Here is an 8,442-nt window from a genome sequence, read left to right as displayed (position 1 = left end):
AGGGAAGGGGACACTAAAAGCACCGGCAATTAAAACAAATTAACTTTAAAACGTAAAATCAAATTAAAATTTGGTTGCCGGGCGTGATGATGCACTCCAGTCCCTCCGGTGCCCACCTCTCGCGGAAGGCCGCGAGCGTACCGGTGGACACCGCGTGCTCCATCTCCAAGGACACCCTGGATCGGATGTAAGAGCGGAAGAGAGGCAGGCAGTCAGGTTGAACGACCCCCTCGACCGCCCGCTGCCTGGACCGGCTGATGGCACCCTTGGCCGTGCCCAGGAGCAGTCCTACGAGGAGGCCCTCGGACCTACCCGCTCCCCTCCGCACAGGGTACCCAAAGATCAGGAGAGTGGGACTGAAGTGCAGCCAGAATTTCAGGAGCAGCCCCTTCAAATAGTGGAACAGGGGCTGCAACCTTGTGCATTCAATAAAAACATGGAACACGGACTCCTCCAGACCGCAGAAATTGCAGGCGGCCTGGGAGTCCGTGAACCGGCTTAAAAATTTGTTGCACGGCACTGCTCCGTGCACCACCCTCCAGGCCAAGTCCCCGATGAATAGTGGGAGGACCCCTGCGTAGAGTGCCCTCCATCGGGGACCCCCGCCTCCTCCGGACGGCAAGATGGTACGCCATGGCGTGTCCGGACGGCCGGCGAGGATGGCAAAGTTGAGGGTGTGCAGGAGCAGCCCGTACAGGAAACCCCTCCGCGCGGAACTGAAAGGCACGGAGGGGATTTCCCCGAGGCGGCTCAAGTTGTGAGGCGCCGGCCCCCGAGGGAGGTTCCGGGGTTTGGCGCCGATGAGGAATTCCGTCCGGACGGGGGTCAGTTCGGACGGGATCTCCCCACGTGCTTGAGCCTCCTCGATGCACCTAACAGAGTCAGGGCCCAAAGCTGTTTTTAGCGACTCGATGGCTTCGGCCGCGTGGCGGACGTCGGCTGAATTTAGGCGCCGCGCCAGCGTGCCTGGCGCCATTCAGCCCACTCCTCCGCCATCGAGCAGGTCCCTGACCCTGGTCACCTCACCAGCCACAGCGCTCTCTTCCGACCGCCACATAAAACCTCGGCCGTGGAGGTACGGATTCCCGAGCAGCGGCTCCTGCAGGATGGCCGCCACTCCAGCCGGCGGAGAGCTGCGCTTGGTGGAGACTTTGTTCCAGACCCTGATGAGTTCCTTGTAAAAGACAGGCAGCTCCCGGAGGGCGGTCCTGACACCCCCCAAGTTCACAAACAGGAGCTGCGTGTCGTGGTTGAGGTCGCGCTGCTGGCGGAAGAAATACGTCGCCAGAGCGCACCACCTAGGAGGGGGCTCGACGTAAAGGTATCTCTGCAGGGTCTGAAGACGGAAAGTCGCGAGCTAGACGCTGACGCACACCAACGACTGACCGCCCTCCTCAAGCGGGAGACTCAAGACCGCAGCAGAGACCCAGTGCTTCCTGTTGTTCCAGAAGAAGTCCACCAGCTTCTTCTGTATCTTGGCGACAAACGCAGGGGGAGGGGTCAAAGTGACCAGCCGGTACCACAACATTGCGGCCACCAGCTGGTTTATGACTAGCGCTCGACCCCTGTAGGACAGCACTCGGAGCAGTCCTGTCCAGCGCCCTAGGCGAGTGGCCTCCAGCTCCTGCCAGTTCGCCGGCCAGGCTCCCTCGTCGGGGCTAAGGTAGACTCCCAGATAGAGGAGATGGGTCGTGCTCCAGGCAAAAGGCCTGAGCTCCTCCGGCAGGGAGTCCACCCGCCACTGACCCACCAGGAGTCCGGAACATTTCTCCCAGTTGATCCTGGCGGAGGATGCGGCCGAGTAAATCTCTTGGCACTCACGCATCCTCCGCAGGTCAGCGGGATCCTCTACCGCGAGGAGCACGTCATCGGCGTAAGCCGAGAGGACGACCTCCACGCCCGGCCCTTGCAGAGCCAGTCCCGTCAACCTCGTCCACAAGAGGCGCAGGAAAGGCTCCACGCAGATGGCATATAACTGGCCGGACATGGGGCATCCCTGGTGCACCCCTCTCCTAAAGCGAAGGTGCGCCGTCAAGGACCCGTTAACCTTAATCAGACACTCCGCGGCGGCGTACAAAAGTCGGATCCGGGCGACGAAATGCGTCCCGAACCCGAAAGCGCGCAGAGTTCCGAGCAGATAGTCGTGATCCACACTGTCGAACGCCTTCTCTTGGTCGAGAGATAAGAAGGCGACCGATAGACCAACCTCCTGGGAATGATGGATGAGGTCCCGGACCAGATGGATGTTGTCGTGGATTGTCCGGCCCGGGACCGTGTAGGACTGGTCGGGGTGGATCATGTGGTCCAGCACGGCACCAAGGTGAGCAGACATCGCCCTGGAGAAGATTTTGTAGTCCGTGCTGAGGAGGGAGACCGTGCGCCAGTTCTTAAGGAGGCGGAGATCGCCCTTCTTAGGCAGCAGGACGATGACTGCCCTGCGCCAAGAGAGGGGCATCTCCCCGGTCGCCAGACTTTCCCCCAGGACCTGCGCGTAGTCGCCCACCAGGACGTCCCAGAACGCCCTGTGGAACTCCACGGTCAGCCCGTCCAGCCCCGGGGTTTTTCCCCTCGAGAGCCGGTCGAGGGCACCGGTCAGCTCCGCCACGCTTAGCGGAGCTTCCAAATTTTCACCGCCCTCCGGGCTGACTTTCGGCAGGTCCTCCCACAAAACTCTACGCGCTTCCTCGCTGGACGGATCCGGAGAGAACAGTTCCCCGTAATATTCACGGGCCCTGTTGTTGACACCCTCCGGATCCGAGACGAGAGAGCCGTCGTCGGCCAGCAGCGTCAAGAGCTGCTTACGGACACTCTGTCTTTTTTCCAGCGAGTAGAAGAAGGGGGAGCCGCAGTCCAGATCCCGCAGGAACCGGATCCGCGACCTCACGAACGCGCCTCGGGACCCGACAAGCTGCAGGTCCTTCAGCGCGGCCTTCTTCGCTTCGTACACCGTCCGCAGGGCCGGGTCCTGGACGACTTGACTGAGACGGGATTCCAGGTCGAGCACCTCTTTTTCTAGGCGCCCGACTCTGCCCGCCCGCCTCTTGGTCGACCCCCTCGCATACTCTTGACAGAAGACGCGGACGTGAGGCTTGCCCACGTCCCACCATAGCCTCAAGGAGGGGAAGCCCCCCTGCTTCCTTCTCCAGTCGGACCAGAATCGACGGAACGAGTCCTGGAACCGCACGTCCTCCAGCAGCCGGTTGTTAAAGTGCCAGTACGCGGACCCCGTCCTCGCGCGGAGCGAAGCGAGCTCCGCCCACACCAGGTGGTGGTCCGAACACGGCACCGGCCGCATGGAGGCCGCCGGGACGCAGGAAACGTACGCCCGAGACACGCAAAGGCGGTCTACTCTAGACCATCCAACTCCAGGCCTCACCCAAGTAAAGGCGCTGGAGTCGGGGTGGAGATTTCGCCAGACGTCCACCAAGTCGAAGGACCCGACCAGGTCCCTCAACTTCTCCATCGCCGTCATGCACTGCGGGGCACCGGAGCGGTCCCTCGCCTCGAGGGTGCAGTTAAAATCCCCCCCGAGGACAATGCAGTCGCCGACGTCGACGGAGCCAAGAAGAGCGGACACCTCTTCGAAGAAGCGCGTTTACGCTGGCCGGGCTGAGGGGCGTACACGTTCACGAGTTGGAGCGGCACGTCCCCCAGGCGAACCGTTACATGCAGCAAGCGACCTGGCACGGGCTCCTCGACCCTCAAGATCTCCGGCTGAAAATGCGGGCCCAGCAAGATGGCCACCCCACTAGAAGTGGCGGTGAGGTGGCTCATGCGGACCTCTTCTTGCCATTCCAGGAGCCACGTGGCTTCGTCTCCCGGAACGGTGTGGGTTTCTTGCAGGAAGCACACCACATATTTCCCCTCCCGCAGGAGCGAAAAATTGTCAAATCTACGGTGTGCCCCTCTGCCGCCGTTGATGTTGAGGCTGGCTATGGTTATCTTCATGGCAAAAGCATAGTGCAACCTCTACCTTAACCTATTGTGGGGGAGGGAGCGGAGTCTTTTGTTGAACTCCACTCCCTCCGCAGCCCAGCGAGGAGTCCCTCGAGCTCGCGCTGCTCAAGGTGTTGGGCCTTTGTCAAGGGCCCGCCCGCGGCCAAGGTTTTAGCGGCGGCGCGGACGGACCCCTTGATCAGCTCTGGCTCGGACCATTTTTTCAGGGCCAGTCGGGCTTGGTTGCAGCGACCCCGGCTCTGGGCCAAAAAGTCCCGGAGTTCCTTTGCAGGAATGAGGAAGGCCTCAGCGGCGGCCACGAGCAGATCCACCGCCTCCATGGTGGTGGTCTCTAGTTCTTCTCCCGCGTCCCCCACCAAGTCCCCGTCCTCCTCCGGGAGGTGGCCGCCAGCAGCCGGCCCATCGACCGCACAAGGTACGGCAAATGACCCGGCCGCTCCAACCGGCCCTGGCTCTGCCCCGATCCCACCCCCAGGATCGTCGGCAGAGGAGTCCCCACTGGGCTCTTTTAAAAATGGTGCTGGGTCGGGAAACGACAGCGGAAGGGGTTCCCCCTCCGCCCCCGGAACCGGGGAACAAGGAGAGACCCGGCCATAGGAAATCCCCAGGCTCTCCAAGTGCCCCAGCTCCAAAGTAGGGGGCGAGGGTGGGGACCATCGGGGACCCCCGCCTCCTCCGGACGGCAAGATGGTACGCCATGGCGTGTCCGGACGGCAGGCGAGGATGGCAAAGTTGAGAGTGTGCAGGAGCAGCCCGTACAAGAAACCCCTCTGCGCGGAACTGAAAGGCACGGAGGGGATTTCCCCAAGACGGCTCAAGTTGTGAGGCGCCGGCCCCCGAGGGAGGTTCCGGGGTTTGGCGCCGATGAGGAATTCCGTCCGGACGGGGGTCAGTTCGGACGGGATCTCCCCACGTGCTTGAGCCTCCTCGATGCACCTAATGGAGTCAGGGCCCAGAGCTGTTTTTAGCGACTCCTGGCGCCATCCAGCCCGCTCCTCCACCATCGAGCAGGTCCCTGACCCTGGTCACCTCACCAGCCACAGCCCTCTCTTCCGACCGCCACATAAGACCTCGGTCATGGAGGTACGGATTCCCGAGCAGCGGCTCCTGCAGGACGGCCGCCACTCCAGCCGGCGGAGAGCTGCGTTTGGTGGAGACTTTGTTCCAGACCCTGATGAGTTCCTTGTAAAAGACAGGCAGCTCCCGGAGGGCGGTCCTGACACCCCCCAAGTTCACAAACAGGAGCTGCGTGTCGTAATTGAGGTCGCGCTGCTGGCGGAAGAAATACGTCGCCAGAGCGCACCACCTAGGAGGGGGCTCGACGTAAAGGTATCTCTGCAGGGTCTGAAGACGGAAAGTCGCGAGCTGGGCGCTGACGCACACCAACGACTGACCGCCCTCCTCAAGCGGGAGACTCAAGACCGCAGCAGAGACCCAGTGCTTCCTGTTGTTCCAGAAGAAGTCCACCAGCTTCTTCTGTATCTTAGCGACAAATGCAGGGGGAGGGGTCAAAGTGACCAGCAGGTACCACAACATTGCGGCCACCAGCTGGTTTATGACTAGCGCTCGACCCCTGTAGGACAGCACTCGGAGCAGTCCTGTCCAGCGCCCTAGGCGAGCGGCGACCTTGGCCTCCAGCTCCTGCCAGTTCGCCGGCCAGGCTTTCTCGTCGGGGCTAAGGTAGACTCCCAGATAGAGGAGATGGGTCGTGCTCCAGGCAAAAGGCCTGAGCTCCTCCGGCAGGGAGTCCACCCGCCACTGACCCACCAGGAGTCTGGAACATTTCCCCCAGTTCATCCAGGCGGAGGACGCGGCCGAGTAAATCTCCTGGCACTCACGCAGCCTCCGCAGGTCAGCGGGATCCTCTACCGCGAGGAGCACGTCATCGGCGTAAGCCGAGAGGACGACCTCCACGCCCGGCCCTTGCAGAGCCAGTCCCGTCAACCTCGTCCGCAAGAGGCGCAGGAAAGGCTCCACGCAAGCGGCGTATAACTGGCCGGACATGGGGCATCCCTGGCGCACCCCTCTCCTAAAGCGAAGGGGCGCCGTCAAGGACCCGTTAACCTTAATCAGACACTCTGCGGCGGCGTACAAAAGTCGGATCCGGGCGACGAAATGCGTCCCGAACCCGAAAGCGCGCAGAGTTCCGAGCAGATAGTCGTGATCCACCCTGTCGAACGCCTTCTCTTGGTCGAGGGATAGGAAGGCGACCGACAGACCAGCCTCCTGGGAACAATGGATGAGGTCCCGGACCAGATGGATATTGTCGTGGATTGTCCGGCCCGGGACCGTGTAAGACTGGTCGGGGTGGATCATGTGGTCCAGCACGGCACCAAGGCGAGCAGACATCGCCCTGGCGAAGATTTTTTAGTCCGTGCTGAGGAGGGAGACCGGGCGCCAGTCCATTGGTGCATGAAACTCTTTTGAGTTTACCTGCAAAACATAAAAACATTAAACGGTGCCACCCGACCTGGGTGACACTCCAGACATTTACAAGGCCCTTTTTTTTCTCCCCTTTTTTTTTGTTTTTTTTGTGTTTTTCTTTTTTTTTTTCTCTTTTTTTTTTTGGGCACTAAAATCACAATTTTTCCCCAGTGCCCCCTATAAAAGGGAAGGGGACACTAAAAGCACCGGCAATTAAAACAAATTAACTTTAAAACGTAAAATCAAATTAAAATTTGGTTGCCGGGCGTGATGATGCACTCCAGTCCCTCCGGTGCCCACCTCTCGCGGAAGGCCGCGAGCGTACCGGTGGACACCGCGTGCTCCATCTCCAAGGACACCCTGGACCGGATGTAAGAGCGGAAGAGAGGCAGGCAGTCAGGTTGAACGACCCCCTCGACCGCCCGCTGCCTGGACCGGCTGATGGCACCCTTGGTGCATGAAACTCTTTTGAGTTTACCTGTGAAAACATAAAACATGTATCCGTGCCACCCGACCTGGATGACACACACAAGACATTTACAAGGCCCTTTTTTTTTTTTGGTTTTTTTTTGTGGTTTTTTTTTTTGGGCACTAAAATCAAATTTTTCCTTTTTTCCAGTGCCCCCTATAAAAGGAGAGGGGGACACTAAAAGCACCGGCAATTAAAACAAATTAAACTTAAAAACGTAAAATCAAATTAAAATTTGGTTGCCGGGCGTGATGATGCACTCCAGCCCTTGGTGCATGAAACTCTTTTGAGTTTATCTGCGAAAACATAAAACATTAAACGGTGCCACCCGACCTGGGTGACACTCCAGACATTTACAAGGCCCTTTTTTCCTTTTTTTGTTTTTTTTTTGGGGTTTTTTTTTGGGCACTAAAATCACAATTTCTCCGGTGCCCCCTATAAAAGGGAAGGGGACACTAAAAGCACCGGCAATTAAAACAAATTAAACTTTAAAACGTAAAATCAAATTAAAATTTGGTTGCCGGGCGTGATGATGCACTCCAGTCCCTCCGGTGCCCACCTCTCGCGGAAGGCCGCGAGCGTACCGGTGGACACCGCGTGCTCCATCTCCAAGGACACCCTGGACCGGATGTAAGAGCGGAAGAGAGGCAGGCAGTCAGGTTGAACGACCCCCTCGACCGCCCGCTGCCTGGACCGGCTGATGGCACCCTTGGTGCATGAAACTCTTTTGAGTTTACCTGTGAAAACATAAAACATGTATCCGTGCCACCCGACCTGGATGACACACACAAGACATTTACAAGGCCCTTTTTTTTTTTTGGTTTTTTTTTGTGGTTTTTTTTTTTGGGCACTAAAATCAAATTTTTCCTTTTTTCCAGTGCCCCCTATAAAAGGAGAGGGGGACACTAAAAGCACCGGCAATTAAAACAAATTAAACTTAAAAACGTAAAATCAAATTAAAATTTGGTTGCCGGGCGTGATGATGCACTCCAGCCCTTGGTGCATGAATCCCAAAAGGTTAGTTTGCAGGTGCAGCAGGTAATCAGGAAGGCGAATGGAATGTTGGCCTTCATTGTGAGAGGGATGGAGTACAATAGCATGGAGGTCCTTCTGCAACGGTATAGGGTATTGGTGAGGCCGCACCTGGAGTACTGCGTGCAGTTTTGGTCACCTTACTTAAGGAAGGATATACTAATTTTGGAGGGGGTACAGAGACGATTCACGAAGCTAATTCCGGAGATGAGGGGGTTACCTTATGATGATAGATTGAGTAGACTGGGTCTTTACTCGTTGGAGTTTAAAAGGATGAGGGGTGATCTTATAGAAACATTTAAAATAATGAAAGGGATTGACAAGGTAGAGGCAGAGAGGTTGTTTCCACTGGTCGGGGAGACTAGAACTAGGGGGCACAGCCTCAAAATACGGGGGAGCCAATTTAAAACCGAGTTGAGAAGGAATTTCTTCTCCCAGAGGGTTGTGAATCTGTGGAATTCTCTGCCCAAGGAAGCAGTTGAGGCTAGCTCATTGATTGTATTCAAGTCACAGATAGATAGATTTTTAACCAATAAGGGAATTAAGGGTTACGGGGAGCG

The sequence above is a fragment of the Pristiophorus japonicus genome, chromosome 2, assembly GCF_044704955.1.
Source record: "Pristiophorus japonicus isolate sPriJap1 chromosome 2, sPriJap1.hap1, whole genome shotgun sequence".
Classification (NCBI taxonomy): Eukaryota; Metazoa; Chordata; class Chondrichthyes; family Pristiophoridae; genus Pristiophorus; species Pristiophorus japonicus.
The sequence above is the reverse complement of the archived record's forward strand: the minus strand, read 5'-3'. Positions refer to the sequence as shown.